Below are 25,255 nucleotides of genomic sequence, written 5' to 3'. Positions count from 1 at the left end.
AATAGTATCAAGAGGAAAATAAATCGGGTTTGTATTTTAAAATCTTAACATTTAAATTATTTATATAGGTACAACGATTAAGAATGAAAAAAAAAGGTTTAATCCTCATATTACATATTTAGTAAGTTATTTATGATAATAATTACTAATTATAATTCAGAAGTTTAAATATATATTATACAGCCATATGCCCCATAAGGTACCTGGTACACGCGTATTACCATTGAGTACCTATTTATACAATATATACTAAATGGTGGCATACCTAATCCTATACCTAGGTACATACGTTCTAAAGTAATATTGTATACTATTTGGTAGAAAATTCTATCACAAAATATTATTTAATGAAATGCTGAGGGTTTCGTTGAATGTTAACCGTGTTGACGAAGTTTAATTAATTAAAAAAAGACCTCTTCGTCTAAAATCCAAAAATAATCTCATAAAATCTTAAACATGTCATTTCAATTGTATTTTTTTTTGCTTGTTCACATTTTGATTAACTTAAATAAAATATGTAATACATTCAAAAAGTTAAAGGAAATGTATTAGTCTAATTATGCCTGTATAATTTAGATATAATTATAATATAGTTTGTCAACAAAAATAGAGTAAAATAGGTGTGTTTAATTAAATTATATTCCTATACGACACAATCGATAACAATGACTATTTCACTAATTACACCAACGATAATGGCTTTGATACGTTTTAAAATATGACCATAATAAATATTGAATAGTTCCGTTTTTAGCTGTAAAACCTCAATATATTTCTTTCTTGTCAAACAATGTTTTACGAGAAACATATAATAGTAATTCCGTCAACACAACAAATGGATGTACCATTACAAAAACAAGTATTATCGATAAAATATGTATGTATATATATGTGACGTTTTATTTAAGTAATATTGGAACGATGATTTAGTGGAAGTTTAGGAAATGGCGGTCGTTTGTCGACTAAACACAGCTGTTTCGTGATTTTAGCACCTTTTCGAAAGTTGGGAAATTCCAACTAGAACTTATTCAAAGCTATTACTAAGTGATTGGTATTTCAAAGTACTTATCAAGTACAATTGAACTTCAAAGCCAATGGTAATTTGAAGACTAAAAAAAAATGTTTTAAACTAGGTACCTAGTACTTACCTATTAAAAACACCTGGATCATTGTATCTTTGTAATTTGAACAGTTATTATTTGGATTTCTATCGGTATAAAAATTTGCGAACTATTGGAAATACTTTTCGCTTTATTTTGTTTTAAGTGGACGTCAAACTACAATTGATTGTGACCACATAAATAGCCGACCAATAGAAAGGTTTCGAACAAGTAATGGTTTACACGTGCGTCTCCGCTCTCCGGGGAGTCTGAATTCGACATTTACAAACATTGCACGACGTCGACATAGCATCATTTTTTTTTTGTTGCCTTGGTTTATCGCATTGCAGTTATATTTTTAACTACCGATTGGACAAGATAGATCCCTCAAGAATGTTAAAATCTACCAGACCACTACACGCCGCGTAGTTGGCGTGTACAATAACGTCTCTTATATAGGCACGTCTCGAGTGCTCCGCAATGAGCAATCAATACGCAGCATAGGGTCACCGACAATGGTATACTGTAGCACCAAGCTCGGATTAAGATTATTGAAGCACCCGGGCCAATTTTTTTAGAGACCTAAATATGAAGTTTAAAGTAGTAGCGTGCAAACAGGTTTATTCTTTTTAACAGTGATAACTCATTATCTAGAGATTTACTGACTTTAATTATATTATTTTCTACTATTCTAAAGGTGCTATTTTTTTTTTTTAGAACCTATGCATATTTTTTTAAATGACTGTGCATATTTTGAATTTTATATCCCAAATAAATTTTTTCCCCAGGAGTTTTGTTGTATAAAATTTGAATTCCGAACGAGTAATTATTAATTAGTGATACGTATTTAAACTTTAAAGTGTACGAGTAGATGAGTGAAGCGGCGTCGTGAAACAGGGGTTTTTAAAATATAAAAGGAGTGTCCCGTGGTGACACAAATGGCTTTTAGATTTTGAACAGAGCAATTGGTTTTGGTGTGCAGTGTTTGTGTTTTGTGCCAGAAAACACTTTTTATAAAAGAAAAATGCTACGATTATCAACTTCGAGGGAGGTTTCTGGTAGAAAATTGAATCTTGTTTGTGCTAAAAGTGGTCAAAAATGGAAATTTTCAGGGCTTTACAAAATAATTAAAAAAACCAAAATTAAATTTAAAAAAAAAACAAAAATATTTTCATAAAACCAGTTTTTGATAAAACCATTTTGTTTTAAATAAAAAACGAATTAACTCAGACACTTAAAATGTTCATCAAATATTTATATTAGTATTTTCTAGAAATTACAACATTTTAAAATAATTTATACTTTTTTTGAGAAATTAAAAGCATTTTTTGTTTTTTTTACTTATGTAGGTGATGATGATATTTTTGATTGTAAAATAATAAAGTTTGACAATTTAAAGGCGTTCCTTATACATTTTTCGAAGATCAATTAAAAAATGTTGAATATTTATAATGACTATTTTTTTTATTATCGTTTGGTTTTTAAATTTTGCAAAATTTACCAAAATCGTGAAAATTTGTATAATTCACTAAAATTTAATAAAATATTTAATAGAATATAAAGTTTGAAAATTGAGTACAGGGTTTTTCATACATTTTCCTCACAAGAATTTAAGTAAAAATTAGCGTGAAGCACATACATTTTTCTATGTGCGTTCAAATTATAAATTTTCAAATCGTGAATTCTTTTTGCATACACGAGTCAAAAATCAATTTTATTGTATACCTTTTATTATTGAATTCAAATTGAACACATCTATTTTATAGTGACCTAGGTACTCAATGACGTGAAACATCTAACAACTACATACCATATAAAGTTACTTTTTTTTACCAATATTTTTTACTGTAGGTATAATATTAAGCAGATGTTTTTAAAATAAATGTTGATATGCTTAAATAAAAACTCAAATAATTAGTTTCTGAGTTATTAAAATGTGTTTACCTTGGTACCTACATAGGCCTAAAAAATGGTTTTAAAAAATTATAAATTACCTAGGAGTTATATTTAATTAGGTACTTGAAAATTTTCATAAATTATAAAATGTTTATAAAGTAATATTATTTAATATATCATGGACCTATTTAAAAAAATCCTAGTATTTAAAAATATGGTTCATATGTATACTTAAAAATTCCAAAAATCAGAATTAAAATAAGTTAATTTCAAGGAAAAACTGGGGGTGAGCATGTTTAATGAATCACCCTGTATACCTTTATTATTATTATATATATTTTTTTTGTAGCATATATTATGTCATTAAAAGAACATGCGACAGTATAGTTTAAGAACAAAACTCTTTTACATTATTTTGTTTCGTTTTGTGTTTTTTTATACGTAACCCCGGGGCCATCGTTTATTTTATGATTCTCAGGCTTGCAGCTTACGATTTTTTTATTATTATTTACAGTGTACCATTTTTAAATCCTTCAAGGTGTTTTGTAAAATAGTAAATGATAAAAAGTAAAAAAAATCTCATCCCGTTCTGCTTGTCGTCTCAGTGAACGAACTCATCACATGTCTGGTTTTAAGCTCCAAATAAAGAGAAAGAGTTTATTCGCCAGCCATTGGTTCATTGTGTGCGATACCATAGATACAAGCCACACGAAGTAGGTAAAATGCGCCTTGAAACCTAACTACGATATACTATATAACAGAACTAATAAATTGATACCAATCTTAGTGGTAAATAATCGTAAAACGGTGATAACACAGAGTATGGAAGGGACGTGGAAAAGCGTAGACATAATTTGAATATATAATATATTGGAACCTTATGGGAGTTAACAATAATTTATTCCGATACCTTAATCGTATATCCCAGATAGCCAAAAAAATATCAACTTCTTATTGACTGCATAATGTTCGCACAAGCCGAGAGTGGCATTATTATTTTTACTATATATAGAAAGTTTTTTCAATAGTATTTACACAATATATTGATACACAATCAATATTCTATAATAGAAACCAGATTGGTTAAAATAAATAATTATGTGGTTATAAAAGTGAGGGGAATGCCGAAGCCTATCACTATGATATATTTATTGTGAGTCAATATTATATTATGCGTACGTCGATCAACATAATATAAAATAAGAAAAGGTTCTTGACAATTTATTCTTGGTTTATTAGCATTTTATTTTATAATTTAACAAAAATTATACCTCTGTACCTACATAAAAATATATCGGTATTTTAAAACAAGAAAAATTATTAAAAAATAATAATAATTTCTGTTGTATATTGATCTGATGAATATTCATAATATTAATGTCACTGGATTTTTGAAATGGATAGTGTGAAATACGATATATTTTAATCGCATAAAATACAATTCAATCCCCACAATAAAAACGTACGATTTTCGTCAATGTCTTATTATTATTACGATCGGTTACAGTATCTAAAAACTTATTTTACTCGCCACGTGGATATATTTCACCGACACAATAATATCTTCGAATATACTGAAACTATTCTTTAAAACTAGACTGCTGCTGCAGCTGTCTAGTGTACACAAATAAAAATAAATATATTTGAAAATCCAGAAAGTATGTGCCATTATATTTCACGTGTATATCATTCCAGTGGTCTCTAAATCTTACTTAACCAATTCACCAGATAAAAGAACTTAACATTTTTATTGTGTGCCGCCGCGGCGGCGCGTTCGGAATAAAAACACGTCCGTTTTGCGCATGCACTATACTAATATAATATGTGCTTGTCAGACGGCCATTGGTCGTTTATTTGACACCACATACACTGTAGTATTATTATTATACAATTTATATTGCATGTCTTGTCCTGCACATACTATGCATCGACTGTAGTTTGGCTTGCAAAGAGTGTGGTGCATAATATTGAAGCTGCGAACCTGAAACGTCGTTATTGCTAAAGTTGCAACTGGAATAATAAAGACGTGCTGCCATATTATTATAAAGACACAAACTGTTTTAGTCGAGATAAAACTGTTACAGTTCTGGTTAGTTCGGGGCACAATTAAAACGGAACAGTATTCCAAAATCGATCTATTAAGTCGTAACTTAAGTTTATGCATATTAGCATATTTATTATTCTTTTATATATTATAATTAAGTAAAAATCAAAAATAATGAATATTAGGAACTTACTAACAAAACAATATAACATGAACAACTGTAATCATTTTCTTAAACCAGTCGTGTCTTATGTTTCTGTACAGAGATTATATTTTAAACTGTATGTAATTTTTTTAAATAAACAAAAATTTAACAGTTATATTTTTGGTTTAAAATCAGATTTACCTGTTGGTACTTGGCGTTTAATGAATTATTTAAGAGAAATTCTGATTTCTGAATACAGATGTATCTCAAATGCAGATTTATCTAAGAGTATGAATGGATCTTGTCAAGCTAGTAATCGACTGAGGTCATTCCAGAGAGTAATTCACCCGCTTCATTAACAAAAGGATTTACTCGAGTGGAATCTCCCATTTGTACTTGGTTTTTCTTTCAATCAAAACCCGTAACCTACTATCTGATGCAGAACAGAAAGTGTGTATCCCATTTTAATTAAATAATTGAATACGAATTCACGTAATAATTATATTAGCGAACCGTGGATCACTTTTTCGGCAAAGAAGTTATTATTAGCCGAAATAAGAATATTATTTGTTTATAAACTATATGTAAAATAAATGTATAAATTATAAACTCAATCTTTCTTAAAAGATATTTAAAACAATTCAGTATTTTCAATATTTTTTCATACATTTATGATAATACTGATTACACCTTCATCTGCTGAATACGTTAAAAAAAGTACAGTAAAATTGTAAATACAAATTAAAAAACCATTGGTAGATAAATACCTATATGTAACCTTATGTGGTTTAAAACCGCTATAAATACACCTAATAAAAAAAATATTTAACTTAATCTATAAGCTTATTAATAATCATAGATGTTGAAACTTGAAAGCTTATTAATAATAATAACAATAATAAACATAAATAAGGAAAATGGAAGTCGAGACTTTTTGAGAGAAAAAATAATAGTTATTAGTTACTATTATGGTAGCTCTATACAAATTCACAATTCTACACGTCATATTATCAAAATATGAACTTGAATGTATAAATTCAAATTCAAATTCCAAACATAACATAACAAAACCACTAAAGCATTAATGAATTATACGCAGTTACCTCCTTTTGCTTACCTACTAAAAACATATAGGATGTCAGTATAATGATTATATATTATTTGAAATATACGTAATGTTTGAGGAAAAATAATGTGAAATGATAAATATTTATTAGTATATAAATTATGTAATTTTAGCAAAAAACGATTCCATCATTCGCATAAAATACATAATGCAAGTATAATTAATGGCATACAAATATACAATACAAATAAAATAATGGTCGCATGACAATATTATTTACTAGGACGGGATTTTAAGTACGTGTCTATTAATTATTAAATTCACACTTTTGATATTATTACTTGTATTATTTTCAAATTTATAGTCACAGAACAAGAATTATATACTGTTTTGTGCATTGTACGAAACGAATATAATTAAAAATTGCTGATATAAGAGTTAAATAGTCCTGAGACGGTTACCTTTATATTTGAAAGCGATGATAAATCGTTTCATTCCAAAAACGATTCTTATAGCAAAGCATGGTTTACCCAAACGTGGTCAAAATTTAATTAAAAACGTTCCGGCTAAAATATCTTAACAGTTATTTTTTTTTTAACTGAAAAATACTGAAAATTTTTAAAAATTACCACTTTGAAAGTGTAAAGTATTGTCTGCATATTTAATTTCATATCTATACAGGGACAATGGTTTCCGAGAATTTTTGTTACATAAAACACACTTTTGTTAAACTAAAACATTCCTCATTCCAAGCAGAATTTAAAATGATGTTGCATAACAAATGCATATACTTATATTCCATAGTGTTCGTATTTTATTAAACCATACTATACTGCTCATCTATACTAGTATTATCATCCCACTCCAACTGCTTTAACGTAATATACACATACTAAACTTAGATATTTCAAGTACTCACATATAGGTACACGAAGTACACACTATAAACAATGCACATAAAGTCAGTTCAGATTGACCCAGTTAAATTTTTCTCAAACAATCACAATCCTTCAGCCTATTAAACGTATACTTCACGCGACGGAATATTCCCGCATAGGTACGTAATAAGTAATAAATTAACAAGCCATTCTGACAATTTTATACATGGGTACTAATAATGTCTCAAGTATATTTTCTGCATAATTATTATTATGAATAATAATTACTGACCGTCTTAAATAGCACGACTTTCATACACGTGAAATTAACATATATCTAGTAGACATGGTGTGGACGTTGAGATCAAGTAGTCCAGTGATTCCCAACCTATTTTCCTCGATAGGCCACTATGGAAAACAATATTATTATCTTCGAGCGGGCCACTAAATATAATAGTGCGAATAATCTCAACTAAATTCCAACCAGATTTTTCATTATTAGTAAACGAAAGCTTAAATTTCACATTAAAAATAAGACGTGTAAAACATTTTTTAGTTTTATTATTATTATTACTATTATTATCGTATTTTGTAATAATTTTCCTTTTTTAGAATATTAGGTTTTATTTTTTAAAATTTGTAACGGCCGGCCACATACAACACCTTTGCGGGCCGTGGGTTGGGCACCACTGACTGATAGACAATGAATTTCAGTATGCCACGGGTTTTTCGATTAGACATTTAAGAGTAACGATACTGCAGGTACGTATGTGAAGACTCGATACTTTGTAATATTGAAAAATGGATAACGTTAAGTTACAATATACCTAAAGGCTAATACATGAAATACAACAAATTTGTTCATTCAATCACTCCGGTAGTTTTATTGCGGATTTAATATATAATAATATCCCACAAATAGGGTATTCTCATTAAATAGTGAACAACAAAGAACATTATTTTTGTTGACCCTATAACACTAGAACTACGATCGCATGAAGAATTGAGATCTTATAGCGGCCAATCCATGAGATTGAAAACAGTGAAACATTGTGAGAAAACACGAGAATAGTTTCTTTCTAGTTAATTATTTTAATATAATATAATAGGTATATATGGGGTTTATGGCATTTATCGTACAGCACTCATTATTTCAGAAAACAATCACGTTTTCAAAAATTATAAAATAACTATATTTTTTTACTATTTGTTTATGGTTATCATTTATAAGGTCTTTTAATTTTTTGAACGACAACATATATTTTTAATCTCATATTCTGCTGCGATATTATTTATTTATAAAAATCAACTTTCAGACAATACTTTATTATACTTATAAATTTAAAGTATTGATTGGTGGAGTAACAGACCAACATTTTGTGTGGTACCCCTGATCAATCATCAAAACTTGAAATAACTATAACTCATAACCTATTCATCTTAAAAATTAACTTTTATGTATTAAAAATACCTAGATACTCCAAAAAATATTCTGTTATAGAATCAAAAAATGTACTTATCTAGTTATTCAACATTTCTAAAATGTTAACGACAAAATACCTAAAAAATAATTTTTTATTTTAGAACGAGTTTATTTTAACGACTTAAAATTATGGAAATAATATTTTCAAACATTTTGATGGTTTTTGAGATAACGAGTGTTTTACGTTAAATTGATCATCCGGTATCATGTATATATTTCTAATGTTTGTATTATTTTTCAAGCGTGCACAAGGGGTGTCGGTCTGCCATATCGACCCCACAGCCCCCTACCACTGGTAACTTTTTATTGGTAAATCATTTAAAAATCTTCGATTCTTCGTACTAGTTTTACTAAATTTTACTAGGGATAGGTAGACAGTTTTAAAATTTTGTGGTTGAGTAAGGTTTTTAAAATTCTGAGTGTCAGTGATTTTGATGGATGAGTACTACGGTGGTCATATAAAGAGAGAATATAAAACTTTTGCCATGCTTGAGCGGATAGAAGGTTCGGAGGTCCTCAGTTTAACTTACCCCCCTCCCAGACCTTCAATACACGTATGCTCATGCGTATATCATGTGAAATGTCCAGTTTTACTTAACTTTGTGAAACCGAAATGTCAGTGGCACGACGTAGCGGAATTTAATGGTCACGTGACCGTGATTAATAACATTTGAGCACTTAAAAAAAATTAATTTGTCTTTATCGCCCGGGACCTATTTTCTGAAAATACGGACAAATAAATAATATAAAAACAATTAATCATTCTGGTTACCGTAATGTCGTTAACAGATCTGACAAGCTACATGTTACTATTTATGAATCTGTAGGTCAATTTTACATATATTCGGTATTATGTTTTTGAGAGTTGGTGGATGATCGAATTTTTGATGAATACAAATTTTTAAAAAAAACCCATATGAAACGACCTAACAAATGAACATTAAATGTTTTATACATATTTATAAATCCAAATAACATAATTTGGCTAATTAAACATACATTATGTGTTTCAGAGATGTATTTTTGGATAAAAAGTATACATGTTACACAAAGTTGCGTACAAATAGCCAATAGGAAGGTTAGATACTTACTCGATTGTTTTGATTGGAAATATTTATTGCATTTTTTATTCAACAATTATATTTAATTTTGCTTTGTAATTTTGTACTACAAAATACGACGTGGCGTACCCTGTGGTAATATCTACGTACGGGGTGGAATACAATTTGAAAATACATAGATACGATAGTTTTCATTTATTAAAAGTGGATTCACTAAATTAACGCTCTTCTTTTAAATATTAAAATTAAAATTACATATATAAGTAAAATAAATAAATAAATACTTATAATATAATAGTATATCTATTACCTACAAATTTTTTCAATAAACAAAATTAAAAATCAATACGTAAAATTGTAGTATTTACAGTAAAAGAGTTAAATTAGTATTATATAGTTAAATTTATAAATAATGAAAATAAACGCATTCGATGAGTACATTTACAATTTGTAATTTGACATTCAAGCACAGTCTGATAAAACTAACTGGAAAAACTTACTTCGTATTATATTTTTACTTCCTATAGGTATTAGCTAAAACCTATTTAAAAGTTACATTTATTCATACTGAAATTATTAAATTCTTATTTTAGTTAAAAATATATTAATAATTAAACAGTTTTGTATACGGTATTATACCTATTATTATAGGTATAATAAGATATAGGTATATGTACCTCAATAATACGCATACACTATATAAGACGTATGTATATTTCAGTTTTTATGATATATATATATATATTTATATTATATATCTATATAAGATATTGTAGAAGCAATATTAAAAGAGGTGGTATAAGGGAATTCTACAAACTGCAGACATAATAACGAAGATTACTGTAACAATGAAATATGGCCCATAGAATAAATTTGGAAATAAAGATAATGATCATATAGGTACATAAAATAAATATATAGTCACGAAAAGTTTTACAAATACCAAACTTATATATATATATAAATTGTGCAATAAATAAATACTTTTATATTATATAGGTATACCTAAATATAAAACTAAAATGGCATACCAACGAATTATTAGTCAATTTTATTGATTGAGTACATATTACAGCAATATGTTTGTACGAATCACACATTCGAAAAATATTTATTATTTAAAATCTAAATACCTACAGTACTATTATGTTAAACATTATAACATTATTTTATTCCTATTAAAATCTCTGTGATATATAATGTTATATTGGTTAAATGGTGTCATAGACGGTTGAATGAAACTTTTAGAACACTCCCTCTGTAAATGAAAAATTGTTTACATAATATCAGATACTATAATATACCTTTGGTCGGAATAAAACAATCTATATAGTATATACTTATTATTTAAAGTAAATATTTTTTGACATGCGAAAACCACAAAAATTAATTTTAAAAATGAACCAACAAAAAATATTTATAACATTATTATAATGTATCGATTGACATGCTTGTATATACCTTGAGTACCTATATAATATTACATATCACAAATGGAAATTGGCCTGCACTGCGACTGGCTGCATTAAAAAAATAGCATTTTTGACCCTTCATGCAATTTTATACGAACATAGCAATAGCAGTAATATCATCTATATTGTACATTTATAACAGCCTGTAACTTACGTAAATCTATATTTATAAAATAATCAATACTGCAGCACATTACGATTATTAATAATGTGGTAGGCTGATTTCGTAGATTGTCTGAAATAAAATTAATACTTTTTATATTTATGCTGATTTTCTAATTTTATACTTTGCATACATAGGTATAGTATCTATTAAATATAATATGTATGTATAATATATTAAAAAAAGTTAACATGGGTGAGAGACGGTATGGAAGAGTTTAGATAAAACATATGGGAAATAAATAAAAAGGTCTCATCTTAACCTCACGCTAAAGTGTAGTAAAATAAATCATCTATGAAATTTCGTTTTGTAGGCCAACGCTCTTCACTTCCTGAGGGCTCAATCTACTTAACCTAGACTGTGCGAGACAGTGAAACAAATAAGAGACGAATCGCATTACGTTTTCCATTGTACACCAGTATCCCCTACTGGTTAGGATGAAGACAGTTACAACAATTTTATACTATTTAATTTGAACTTGAAAAAAATATTTTTTTTAATATAACAAAAAGTTGAAATTATTATTATTTTAGGCACGTGTCATATTTTATAGTAAACATTTTCTCTATAATTTACTATATAACTCTACTCTACTCTATAACTTATTGGTTTATTTAAATTTTCATTTACTTATTCAAACTTTGTTATGGTAGTCGATTATTAATGCAATTGTATTAGTTGGTAGGTAATTTTGTGAAATATCTATTTATAAATATTGTTTTGAACTAAATCTGGCTTAATGCTTGTTAAATAAATTACAAATATATATATAAATAAATAAATGTCATACAATTAATCAGTAATCGATACGTTTTGAAATAAATTATTCTCACTAATGAACTCGATTGTACCCATACTTATGTATAGTTAAATATTATTAAAATAATAGTACGTATTTTTTTAATATACCTACCTCTTATATTTTATGAAATAGTTCCAATTATACTTTAAATAAATATATTTTTAGAAAATAAAACTTTTCTGATTTTCGTAAAATCTTATAGGCAGTCATTAGGAAGCTAAGTAAAACTGGTTTCAAGTACCTATATTTTAAACTTTTATAAAAAGACGTGGTCTACCTCTAAAACTAATTATTTATAAAAAATCTAGTGTTAGAATTCATAGAAATAATTCTAAAAAAATTTAAGTTTTTAAGATCACAATACAATAATACAAGTAAAGGATTATGAAAACTAACATTAAAGTAAATAATAAATTCCATTAGGTAGTAGGTACCATAATATTGTTCTTTTTAACTTGTATATAAAGATTTGATTACACACGAGATGTATGAAAAAACAATCATATATTTGAATTTGATTATAAAGAAAATATTATTAGTTAAAAAAATAATAACATCGTGCCAAACAAAAAATATAATATATTTTACATCAAATAGTGCGAAATGTGTTAATACGTTATTTATAACTTTCTGAAATAAAAACAATTTAACAAGAAAAAAATTGTAAAATACTATTCAAATTTATACTTCCATGGTTATTCAATTTTAGTCATGTCTATATAGTGTCTACAGCTGTTGAAATAATGATTTCGTAAACTGTGTTAGGTATCAGAGTCTGAGCGAAGCGATGAATGTATTGATTTTACAATGATGTGTTTTTTTTTAATTTTTATTTTTTTGTGTCTATTATCACCTTTTTGGGTTATAAAAGTACTTGGATTTTCTTCAACAGTAACTGTTCTGATAGGAAAGTAAATCTAGTTGGTACTTAGGGGGGTCAAAAGTAAAAATTTCCGAGTGGGTTTCAAAAGCGACGCAATAAACAAAAGAAAAATTAAGGAAAAACGGTTTTTGAGAAATTCGATTTTGGTTTTTGGTGCAATTTTAAAACAAAATATGACCGTATATACATGACATTTTGACTGAATGTTTATATTAGCATTTTCTATACACCATAACATTTTCCAAATATTTTGAGCTGTTTACGGACATTGTCAGTTTTCAATTTTTTTAGTTTTTTTTTTCTATAAATATCAATAAAATTGTATTTGTTGGGTAAAAAAGCATGAAAATTTAATGCAAGGCTCCTATATTACTACAATAGCAGTTAAAAAATATTAAAAATACATAGGCACAATTTTTTTTTATAAGCATTTAAAGTTCAAATTTTGACAAAATTTATCAAATTTAAAATTTAATAATTATTTTGTAGTTAAAAATTTATAAAATGTTCAACTTTTATAGCTAAAGATTGTAAATTGAACACAAGGCTCTTAGGCTCCACGTAAATAGGTTATATATAAATTATTTTATTCACAATAATATCATCAAATATACATGGTAATATCATAGGCTGACTGACCGTTTTCGCTCAGAATCGTTTTTCTTATACAATGATAATACCTATCATTGAATTCAAATTTAACACCATCCATTACAGTGATCCACTTGTAACCTACTGTACAGCAGAGCGACATCCACTTACCCATCTTTTTTTATATTTATATGATTAGGATCTCAGGGAAGTTCTACGTTCGTATTTCCTCTTATATTGGTAATTGATCAACCTATTAAATTACTTTGGAGAGAGGTTACCATATAAATCGCATTAGAAGCCAATATATATTAATGGGGTGGAACGCTTAAACCACTATACGGAGGTAACTGGCGGCAATGCCCATCGGTTTCGTAGTAACATAATATATATATATATAAATGATTACGTCTTTAATAAGGTTTCAGACCAAATTTAGGTAACAAATGCCTTGCAAATTTTATTTGTGAATATGATATGTTACTCGCTTGTTTAAAAATATAATGTATGGAAAAAACGGATTATTTAAAATATAAATCAAAAATTCATATCAAACTCAAATAAATATACATATAGATAAACACGACTGATCTTTGGATTTAAAGTAAATTTAATGATGTATACAATTACATTTAAGAACATTTGATGTATTATACAAAGATAACAGATATACATTAATAAACTTTCATACAGTTGTTAAGTTCTTATAATTTATGCTAATACAAAATGTGTGAGGTATGATCTGCTCTTTATAAATTGATAAACAAAATTTATAAGACATACATCACAACTTTTAATATGGAAAATTTTCGAAAATTAAGTAAATATGTATCCAAATAAGTATAATTAATTGACAAATGTCAGAAAACAATGCAAGGAAATGGCGTCGTTAAAAAAAGCTCATTTTCAGTCTTTTGTTTCCTTGGGGGTGACAGAAAAAAATAACGAAACGTATAAAAACATCGTTTCTGATACTATTTCAGAGTACTTTATTATAATTTTCTTTTATATTTTGTATTTGCACACAATTAAACACAAATTTGATTTTAATTTTATAATTTTCTGCATGAAATAACTTAGCTTAAGAATTATAAAAGTACTAATTTACATTTCAAAAAAACCTATATAGGCATTTAATGTTAAAAACATTGCTTTGAAAGTAAACAAACGGTATTATACAGTTAATATTGATATTTAAAAATTCATCAATTATTTGATTTAAAAACAAAAATTACAAAATATAGCTTTTTTGAATAAATGTTTCAGTATATTTATTTTATACATTTTAATTTTAATTATTCACTAAAAATTTAAAATCAGAACAATTAAAAAAAATAGTAACTTTAAAATCTTTATGTATTCTAATAAAAATTTATTGATCTAAAACCATTTATAAAAATAAGCTTTATATTGGGGTAATAGTTAAGTGTCTTACTCGGGGTGACAATTGTTTTTACCTTGTAGGTTTGGTTTAACCTGACCTAACCTGTGTCCTATACATTCTACAATAGGTATACGCTATCATCAAGGAACCAATGAATAATAAATAAATATTACTACAAATTACAATGTCGTGTGTTACATATTTTTAGAAATTCTAACACAGTCAAGAAATTGATGGTACTTACCTACCAGTTTTATAAGAGAATTATTTCTACTTCCTTAGAATGACCAAAACGTTTAACTTATACTTATTTTCGAGATTAATATGCGATAATGTTTAGTGAGGGTCGAAATAATAAAGTTTGTTTCTCTAATTAAATCTGGTAAATCAAGAATCTATGATAGCCATTGTATTCATGAACAGTGGCGTGGCGAACGGCAATTTCAGAGGCCTTGGCCTTTCTTAAATAGAGGGGTGGGTGGTAGCCAGTGGGTCTCCTAGTAAATTTAATTTGATATTCTCAATAGGTAGTCAATAACGATCTGAAATATAACTTGTTATATTACATTAATACATTATTATGCATAAATGCTTGGGATAATTGGAAACTTTTTAGTTCGCCACGCCACTGTTCACGAAATATTTGTTTCTACACCTAATCAGTCCCAAAAATCTTTCAATTTCTCATATATACGTAAGTAACACTTTCGGGATCAACAAAGTTGTATTTGTTTCTCATTAAAGTGTTTATATCCTAATTTGTATGATTGTTTAAATATAAACAATATGTTCCATAAATGTATGAATGCACTCTTTCTAACAAGAATAATCATAATCACAAACTATAAATTACTGATTTTCAAACACATGTAAATATATTTTCTGATATAGACAATATTTTAAATATTTTAAATTGACAATAATTATGTTGCTCTTTATAATTAATATATACAAAGAGTTTAACTAACTTCGATAAACTCTCTGATTCTTCAAAATATTTTAAGTTAAATAATCTATCTTTTTATAAATTATACACTCGGCCGAAATTAGAAACATTATGTTAGTTTATAGACGGTTAGTTTTAAAGACTAAAGGATTGTCACGTATCTTTAAATTCTATACCTATGTACTACTTATAGGGGTTCAACAATAATTATTATTCAAAACACGATGTTTTGCATAGATACTTCGAACTTTGAATAACTGAAGATAAGATTACCTTACTGTGCAACTGCACTATCATCAATACCTTTATATAATTCAATTAAGATTTTGTTGTATATCATACATTATTATATAGGTAATAGGTCAATACTGACTATAAATTTATCACAGGAATTTTGTTAATAATATTATAAGTACTTTTAGCTAGAACTTAGGTAAATATCGGTGTTAATGAATTATATTATTCATTAGGTACTAGGCAAAATTAATTAATACATATTATCTCATAAAAGTATAAAACTTTGCATTTTCTTACATGATAAATATATTTTCTATGCATTTATTTAACCTCCTCCCACTCCTAAGGTTTTATGGTTCTACGATTCTATGGTAAATTTGCCAAGAATTATATAAGCCCCATGCCTCCATACACTACCAATTAAGCTAAATAAAACTTTTAAAGTGACAATCCAAAAAATAAAAACTATCGTTAATAATAATATAATATAATCTTATTGATAATTGAATTAGTTAAAAAATATTGTACCAATTCTTTCAAAATTTAAAAGTTGATATTGTTGGTAAGTATTAATATTGTAATGGTAATAAAATAATAAAATATGTCTATAATACAATAATTTGTGATTGTGTGAACCATTTCGAAATCATTAGATTCATAACAATTATTACTATAGGTACCTATATTATTTATTTTCTCGACATTTTAAGTGTATCATTAAAATGCTTAACTTGAATTAACATTTATTTTAAAATAAGTTCTAAAAATGTATTTAAAAGTAAATTTAAAAAACCATAACCATTTGTAATTAAATGTATGAATGACCTTATAATTTTCTAAAATTAAGATTATATAGCTGACCCCATTTACCTATAGCAAAAGCATGAAACAATAATAATAAGCTTAAGTAAGTTAAAAGGTTTCTTAACGCTGTATAATATTCAAAAACAACAGTATGTTATTTACCTAAATTGAAAAAATATTTGTATAATTCATAAATGTTATGATTGAAATCATAACAGTTTGAAGTGAAATAAACTATGTTTTACGTGTATACTTCTTGAACGAACTTGAAATTTTAATTTAAAATAAGTTTTTAAATTTATAAAAAATATTCTATAAAATCAATATCGTAAGTCAATTCTTTAGATAACCAAAGCTTAAATTTTAAGTATAATAATATCTAAATGTATTATTCATTGATGATACTATTACTACACCATGTTCATTTAAGACAGACTCAAATAAGTTCTATACTTCTATATTTTGAATTAAAATATAAAAGGTGTTGCTTGCAATCATAACTAAATCCTATCTCTAAATTTCAATAAAACATTATATTACAAAATATATCAAAATGTGATATTAAATGAAAATATAATTTATATTATATAATATCCTATATTAATTTGGTACCTTAAGAATAGTTGTCCTCATTGTTTATTATTCTGATTCTTATTGCTTAACAATTTTTAAAAGTTTTTCTTAAAATGAGAAATATAACGATCAGTTTTATAGTCGGCAATTTCTGTATATTTTTGTTGAATTTTTTTTTTATTTATTTTACATATAAGTAAAATAATATAAACTTTATTTATTTATTTACTTAATAGTTTAACACTCGCAATGATTAAAGATACAATGGATGCTATTAGATATCTTACTATCTTAGCAGATATTTACAGGCCATCATTACAATTATCTATATTCAATTTAACAAAATATTATACATTTTCAATTTAGAATTTGGATCGTAATTAATTTACACTATTTATGTTATATGAAAACATGGTTTATTTTTAAAACTATATAATAAATATTTAGAAATTAAAATGTTTTTCTATTTATCCGTTTGTCAATACTAAAATTATAAGTACAAAATAAAAATAAATAACTACAGACTATCACTATAAATCTAAAATATAATTTTAATGCTATACATTTTGTATTAAAGATTCCTATTTTACGTAAGAAATTGTTATTTTTTAATATCCTGTAACTACGATTATAAAATGCAATTTCACAAAATATATCTTTAAACAATATATCCTATTTTTTCAACCAAATAAATATATTTAAATAAATTAGGTATGTAAATTATTTGATTAGTATAGTAAGTGGATCAAAAAATAAAAATACAATAATAGTAATAATAATTTTACCAATATGCTATAGTATGTATTAAACCTAAGTAATACAGACTGGTTTAAGTGTTAAAAAAAGATATCTATGTAATATGTATCTATGTTATATGAATTTTATTTTTAGTTGTAAGATATACTTTTAATTTTAATAAGATAGTAATGTATTTATAACACTTAAGTTCTTGAATGAAACTGTAATTGGTTTTCTCTTTATAAAATAAACTTAAATCTTCTTTTTTAATTTAACATGATATTTTGAAAATAAAAATGATTTGTAACTATTTAAAAAAACTATTTACAATTTATAAATAATAAATATGAATATAATAAACTGGTAAGATGTCGAATGTATTCCTTATTAACGGAAACATAAGTTGTATGTTAAATACTATTTTAGAATACCGAACAATAAACAATAAGTTATTGCCATCTTTTAATGAGAAAACGTCAAAAACATTATCTTCAATTCGACTCAACATTAAGTTAAGTTATCGATATATTATTACCTATGTAAGTATAAGTTATAGAGAATACATTTATTAATTATTGAGTACCTAAATGAGTACAAAATATGAATCCTATATAAAGTATGCACCAACATAAAATATAAATTAGTAATTACAATGGTGTAATCATGGTAAGGAGATGTAGAGAATGGATTTGTCTTGTGAGGTTATATAGTGTATAACAATACTATAACAACAGCTGTCTATAGCAACAGAACGATAAATTGATTAGTCTTTAAAATATATAGATGTTGAACGGTTTGTCAAAACTTTGACTTAACAGTTATTTGTCTTTATTATAATAATTATAATGTTATGTATATATGTGACGATAAGTTTTGAGTTTTCATTGATCCGTCGTTACACGTTGGAAGTTAAAACCAGTTGGCCAACCAATCCATGAACTTTGATAAAAAAAACGGCGTGGTAGTCATATTTCCTGGCAGTTGTCACTCGTCATAACCACAAACTTACAAAAAAAAAGGTCGTCATTCAAATTCGCACATTTCTATACATCAATACCAAATATTTTTTACAAAATCATACCGTAACTATAATAATAGCGCATTAGTTTGTATCAATAACACACAAATGTATTGAAAATGACATTATCGTTTAGATTGCAGACCAATCATTTAATCATTATTATTTAATCAAAAAAATCACAAAATTATAAAAACAAATTATTCAGGATTAACCACAATTTGTTATACTACATGCAAAAATGCTCTAACATAGATGGATTTCACCCCCAATCAAATCTCCAATGTAAACAGTTTTTCTGAAATGCCTTTTTTTGGTTGGTTAAGGTTAGGTTAGCTTTCTAGATTTGACCCCCTCCCCCCAAAAATGTACTTCCAAGTATGCCACTGACTAGCCCAAACAATATACGACTATGATATTTAAATTTAAAAAGATTTAATTTCTAATGTCAAGTATTAACTGGATAAGGACGATCACAATAAATGCTAAATCAAATGTTATGATAATAATATAAGGGTGTACCACTTCAGCAGAAACCGTATCATTTGCATGAAGTATACTGTACCAAGTCCTACTTAAAAATTATGAATGTATACAATCTATAGATTTTCAAGTGTAAGCTAAACAAGCAAACCATATTTTAAGTATGGGAATTTCTAGAAGTTTATATTTTTTTTAGAAAAATATAATTACATTTTTAAAATCAGTCAAATGTATTACACGCCAGTTTTTAACAATATCGATTTTAATTATTTCGTCGTAATTCATATAATAATAGTTCGAGTTTGAGTCTCTAGAGACATGCAACTTTAGCCAACTTATTGTTTATTTTAACATGATTTAGGAACATTGAAGTTAAAATATTTAACAAATTTTTCCAGTGTTAGAACTTAAAATTAATACAAAATTTGAAATATAGCACAATTTATAATACTTATTAATTCCAAAATTAGCAATTTTAATAGTTAGGTACCTGATAATATTAGACAAGCTAATTTATATGTTATTGCAATTCTTATTTTACGATTCAAAATATTATTAGTTAACAGTTTTTTTTTTTAGTAAAACCATTTTATAATTAAAAATATACCCATCACATTGTTTATTCAAGCGTGTTTTATTTTAGTATTTTATAAACAAGACAGTAGACACTTACAATCGACCAGTAACAATTCAAATACAAGATGTATAGATATCTACATTGGCAGGTGCCAGGTGGTATGGGTAATGAGTTTTTGGTGATATTATAGACGTATAGTAATCCGCGTCTTCACCAGAGAGAAAAATTATAAATATGTAAATCGATAGAATCTAAGTCGTTGGTTTCGTTAACTTGGTTAATTTTAATTATAGAAATTAATAAGAAAATCAAAAAGTACAAATTTGTAATGTTAACTTTACTACTCCCAACTAAATGAATACATGAAACTTTTGTTGCAATTTTATAAGAAAAAATATAGTAGGTTCACACCAACTAATAAAAAAAATACATGAATAAAATCATGTGTCTCTGTTTTTGGTTATTGGTTGAGTAAACAATTTAGTAAAGAAATAAACTATAATATGTTATTAGGCCCTAAAACCATTTGGTTTATTAATACATGTTTTTGTAAAACAAAATATAATTAACCATATTATAAATTAATATTATAAAAAAATATCAACTATAAACATTTTCATTTTAAACTTAAAAAAAATTGTAATTAAATTATCAAAGTTAAAAAGAATAATTCAGCTTCTTATACCTGGCAGATAAATAACGTGCTTAATTAACCATTCAAGTTAATATAAATTTAATCAGTATTGTAATGAACAAAAAATGTTTCATAGAATATTAAATTAATAAAATATAGAATAAGAATAAGAAACTCCCCATTTCTTGATATTCAATATTATAATGTCAATGTTATTACCTATCAAAAATTATAAAAATAAAAAGTTATTATTATTCGTAAACGTATGCTTATATATTTTGGCCCCTTTCGTCTTAATAATGGTTTGTGGTTTTCTAAAATGTATTCTTTTTTTTCCTTAAAAATATCCCAACGAATGTTCCTATAACAATATTAATTACAACTTCCTATAATTTTATATTCTATTTGCACAACTTATTAACATAATATTTACTATTCTCATTATTGAATTTTAATTTAAACCATACACATAAACATTATCTAGAAACTCAGAATTCATTATAGCAATTATTAAACTAATCTGACAAGAAATGCATCCTTTAAAATGTTGATAGACCTGATTAATATTTTAACTATGATTTTATTTTCCATAAAATCTCCCGCCAAAATCTAAACATTTCAAGCATACAACACAAAATTGTAAATTGCGAAGTTAAAAAAAATTATAAAATTCAAATATTTATATTCTATTTCAAAAAACCACGAGACCTTAAGACATAAATGATTTAGTGAAAATTGTTTAAAAACAAATTCTATTTCTTTTGATTTGTAAATATTTTATCTTGTCATTATATCTTACCCATTTTTAATTTTGTTTCTCACGTGGTAGTAAGCAAATTACTGCTTAAAATTCGCAATAGAAGAAAAATAATTTTACCGCGAAAACACATAATGGTTATAATAATAGTATTAACGATATTTAGAAAAATTTCATTATGAAACAATGTTTCGTGTCGTATAAAACTATTAATGGTGAAGCGCACTTTACTGGCAACCGCACTGCAATGACACATGGGGTTGAGTGACACAAGCCCACCGTGATACTGATAGAATACAAACAGCTTTGTTAGATGGCCGCTAGGCCGCAGTGGTTGTTAAACACCTCCCATTACATTTTGGACGCCCTGCCGGTGACTGGTGAGGATTGCTCAATTATATTATATGGTCAAAACGATAAATTTACAAGGGGGAAGAATATTTTTTTTCTTTTCACCAGTGGAAAATGTCATGATGAAGAAAATGCAATAGGTACATACACCTATGTACTAACATTGTACACGTTACTTATAACTTATATTATAGCAAAATAAACGATTTATTATCACCTCAAGTTAATTTAGTATACCTGTATACCTAATTAAAATGAATACAAAACTGGATACACAAATTACTTCGTGTTTCTATTGTATACCTAGTCTACAACTAAAATTGAAAAAGTAAAACAAAATACATTTTAAATAAAATCTAAGATTCAAAATTCTAAATAGGTAATATCAATTTGAATGAAATACGTTTCAAAAATAATAATAGGTTTAATTATTATCCACCTGACGAATAAGTATCATAGGTAAATATAATTGAAAGAAAGGAGGGTAAGTGGATGTCGCTCTGCTGTACAGTAGGTTTCAAGTGAGTCACTGTATAATGGATGGTATTAAAATTTAATTCAATGATATAATATCATTGTAAACGAAAAACGATTCTGAGCGGTGACAGTTTGTCAGTGTGGATATTTTATATTATATTTATATTGTTATTAATACGGTAGCTGGTAAGTTGAATTAATATTATAAAATTACAACAAAATAACTAAAATCGTTATTCTTGATTATTTAATATGTAATTTTGTCCAAATTTGAACATAATATAACTATAAACAAAAAACCGTGATTTATATTTTTGAGATTTTTTGGTTACAAAATAACCTACTATTACGTGGATCCTTGTTGTAAGTTTTAAATCCTTAGCTATAAAAGTTGAACATTTTATAAATTGAGAACTACAAAATCATTTTTAAATTTTAAATTTGATAAATGTTGTCAAAAATCAAATTTTAAAATGTAAATGTTTATAAAAAAAATTGTGCCAATGTTTTTTTTAATATTTTTTAACTGCTATTTAAGCAATTTAATATCAGGAGCCTTGTATTAAATTTTGACGATTTTTGGCCCAGCAAATAAAATGTATTGATATTTATAGGAAAAAAACTCAAAACAGCTCAAAACAAGTCAAAATATTTTGGAAATTGTATAAAGTATAGGAATTGATAAAATAAACATATGATATACATCTCGAGTATCTACAGTTATTTGTTGTTGAATTACAACAAAATAAGAAAATCGCTACATGAGAAATCGAGTGAATATCCAATGTTGTAAAAATTTGAACTTCAAACGCTCATGAAAATTTAATTTGACTTTCTTATGGATATTTTTTTTTTGATAAAGGTAGATTTTATTCATGATACTGCATCAACTTCTAGGTTATTATAGGTTAGAATTATTTATATATTAATATAGTTTAATTAAAAAGTATTAACGGATCTAAATATTCAGAAAGTGAAACAAATTTTTTGGATAAATATAACACATAAAAGCAATCCAAATAGGTAGGCTTTTCTTCATTAATGCAGTTATTCCAAATCTGATTTTTGGAATCTTTAAATATACTTTAAGATCATATTTTTAAATTACTTGAGATTTTTTGTACTAATTAAGGAATGTTCTGTGGAGATATAATCTTCTGTTTTTAAATGAAAATACCCCTTTTCAATTGTAAACTATAGAGTGGATAATTTTTCTGAAATTTTTAACGTATCAGAATCAAAATTCGTATGGGTAGTTTTTGAGTTATTCAACTTTGTATGTTAAGGATAAAAGGTCCATGGTAATTTTAAGATATGGGGGCTATGGTGATTTGAAAATTGTAGTAATTTATAATATTAATCTATAAATATTAATAATTTGTAAAAATTGCCCAAGTATGATAAATACTAGAGCCAGTTTACGTATATTATATATTTATGTAAAACCATTTTTAAGGTCTATTATCCTTAATACAAACATTTTAAGACCCATTCGAATTTTAAATTAGGTACAACAAAAATTCAAAACAATTATTTACTAAACAATTTACAGTAAAAAAAGGGGGGGGGGGGGGTTCTTATTTGAAAATCAGAAGTTTCTATCGCCACAGGACACTCCTTAAGTAGTACAAAAAAACTCAAGAATTTGAAAAAATTATCTATGAGTATATTTAAAAAATTTAAAATATCAGAATTTGAATAAATTCATTATTAAAGAATAAAATGAGGGTGAGCATGCTTGGGGAATCACCCTGTATATTTTAATATAAAACATTATAGATGGTTGTGTTATAATATTTAATAATTTTCATAAATCATAATAAAATATTTATTTATAATATAAATGTTTATTTCTTTGTGTTATGATATTTTGAAGTGAAATTAAGGGCAGCTGAATAATTTTTTTGACTGTATTTTATTTTTGGTTTTTACAGAGGTAGGGGAAATTAAATACCAATTTTTGTTTTTTTAAATTGTTTTTTTAGAACCTAAAAAAAGTTAAGTAAAACAATTCAACGCTTACATCTGCTGGAAATCTTTAAATGATTTTAAAACAAATTTCCAGAAAATATCGTTGCTTAAGAAAACAGCATTTTATAATGATTTAGGTACCTAAACCTTTTATTTATTATGGGACTTAGAGCAACAATGTTTGGAGTGTTAAAAAATATCAATAAGGGTCACTATAAATTAGAAACCGAAGTGATTGAATACTTTTTTTTTAATAGAGTATTTGTTACGATTCTCTATAGACTTCAAGAAAATATCAAAATATCGCAACAACATGTCTAATAATTTATTCTTGCTTTCAAATTACTAAATTTTCATTTTCCGAAATTTTTGTATCACAATTTTTACCTGGTATAACTATAACACATACTTGCGAAGTAATATACATTTCACGGTTTTAAAATGTAACATTATATCAAATTTACTGAAATATATTGTCAAATTGTATTAAAATATTAGTCAACTTCAAATAATAACCTTAGCTTGATAAAAAAATAAAATATACGAAATATATAAAATATATAAAATGTTTGACAATGAACAACAATACAATATAAATAATGTATTAATACAATTTTTAAAACCACTATTCATATAAGTTGTTCCCTCCAACAAAATTAGATTAAACCCTCTTGACGTAAATAGGGGAAGGCATTAAGACAGAATATGAGCCATCTCAAAT

At 26.0% G+C, this 25,255-nt stretch overlaps 1 protein-coding gene across 2 annotated transcripts in view; it reads right to left on the bottom strand.

Annotated features, from left to right (window-relative positions):
• The window catches only part of LOC132941640 (cyclic nucleotide-gated cation channel beta-1-like), a 134,236-nt gene that overhangs the window by 83,606 nt on the left and 25,375 nt on the right, over window positions 1–25,255 (bottom strand). Inside the window, exon 1 of one of the 2 annotated variants that reach the window (XM_061009782.1) lies at window positions 21,778–21,981. The exons of the other annotated variant lie outside the window; for it this stretch is intronic. The gene's annotated coding sequence lies outside the window, so the exon portion shown is untranslated. Of the gene's footprint in view, window positions 1–21,777; window positions 21,982–25,255 lie in introns of those variants that run through there. 2 annotated transcript variants of the gene reach the window in all.

The sequence above is a fragment of the Metopolophium dirhodum genome, chromosome 3, assembly GCF_019925205.1.
Source record: "Metopolophium dirhodum isolate CAU chromosome 3, ASM1992520v1, whole genome shotgun sequence".
NCBI lineage: Eukaryota > Metazoa > Arthropoda > Insecta > Hemiptera > Aphididae > Metopolophium > Metopolophium dirhodum.
The sequence above is the reverse complement of the archived record's forward strand: the minus strand, read 5'-3'. Positions and strand labels throughout refer to the sequence as shown.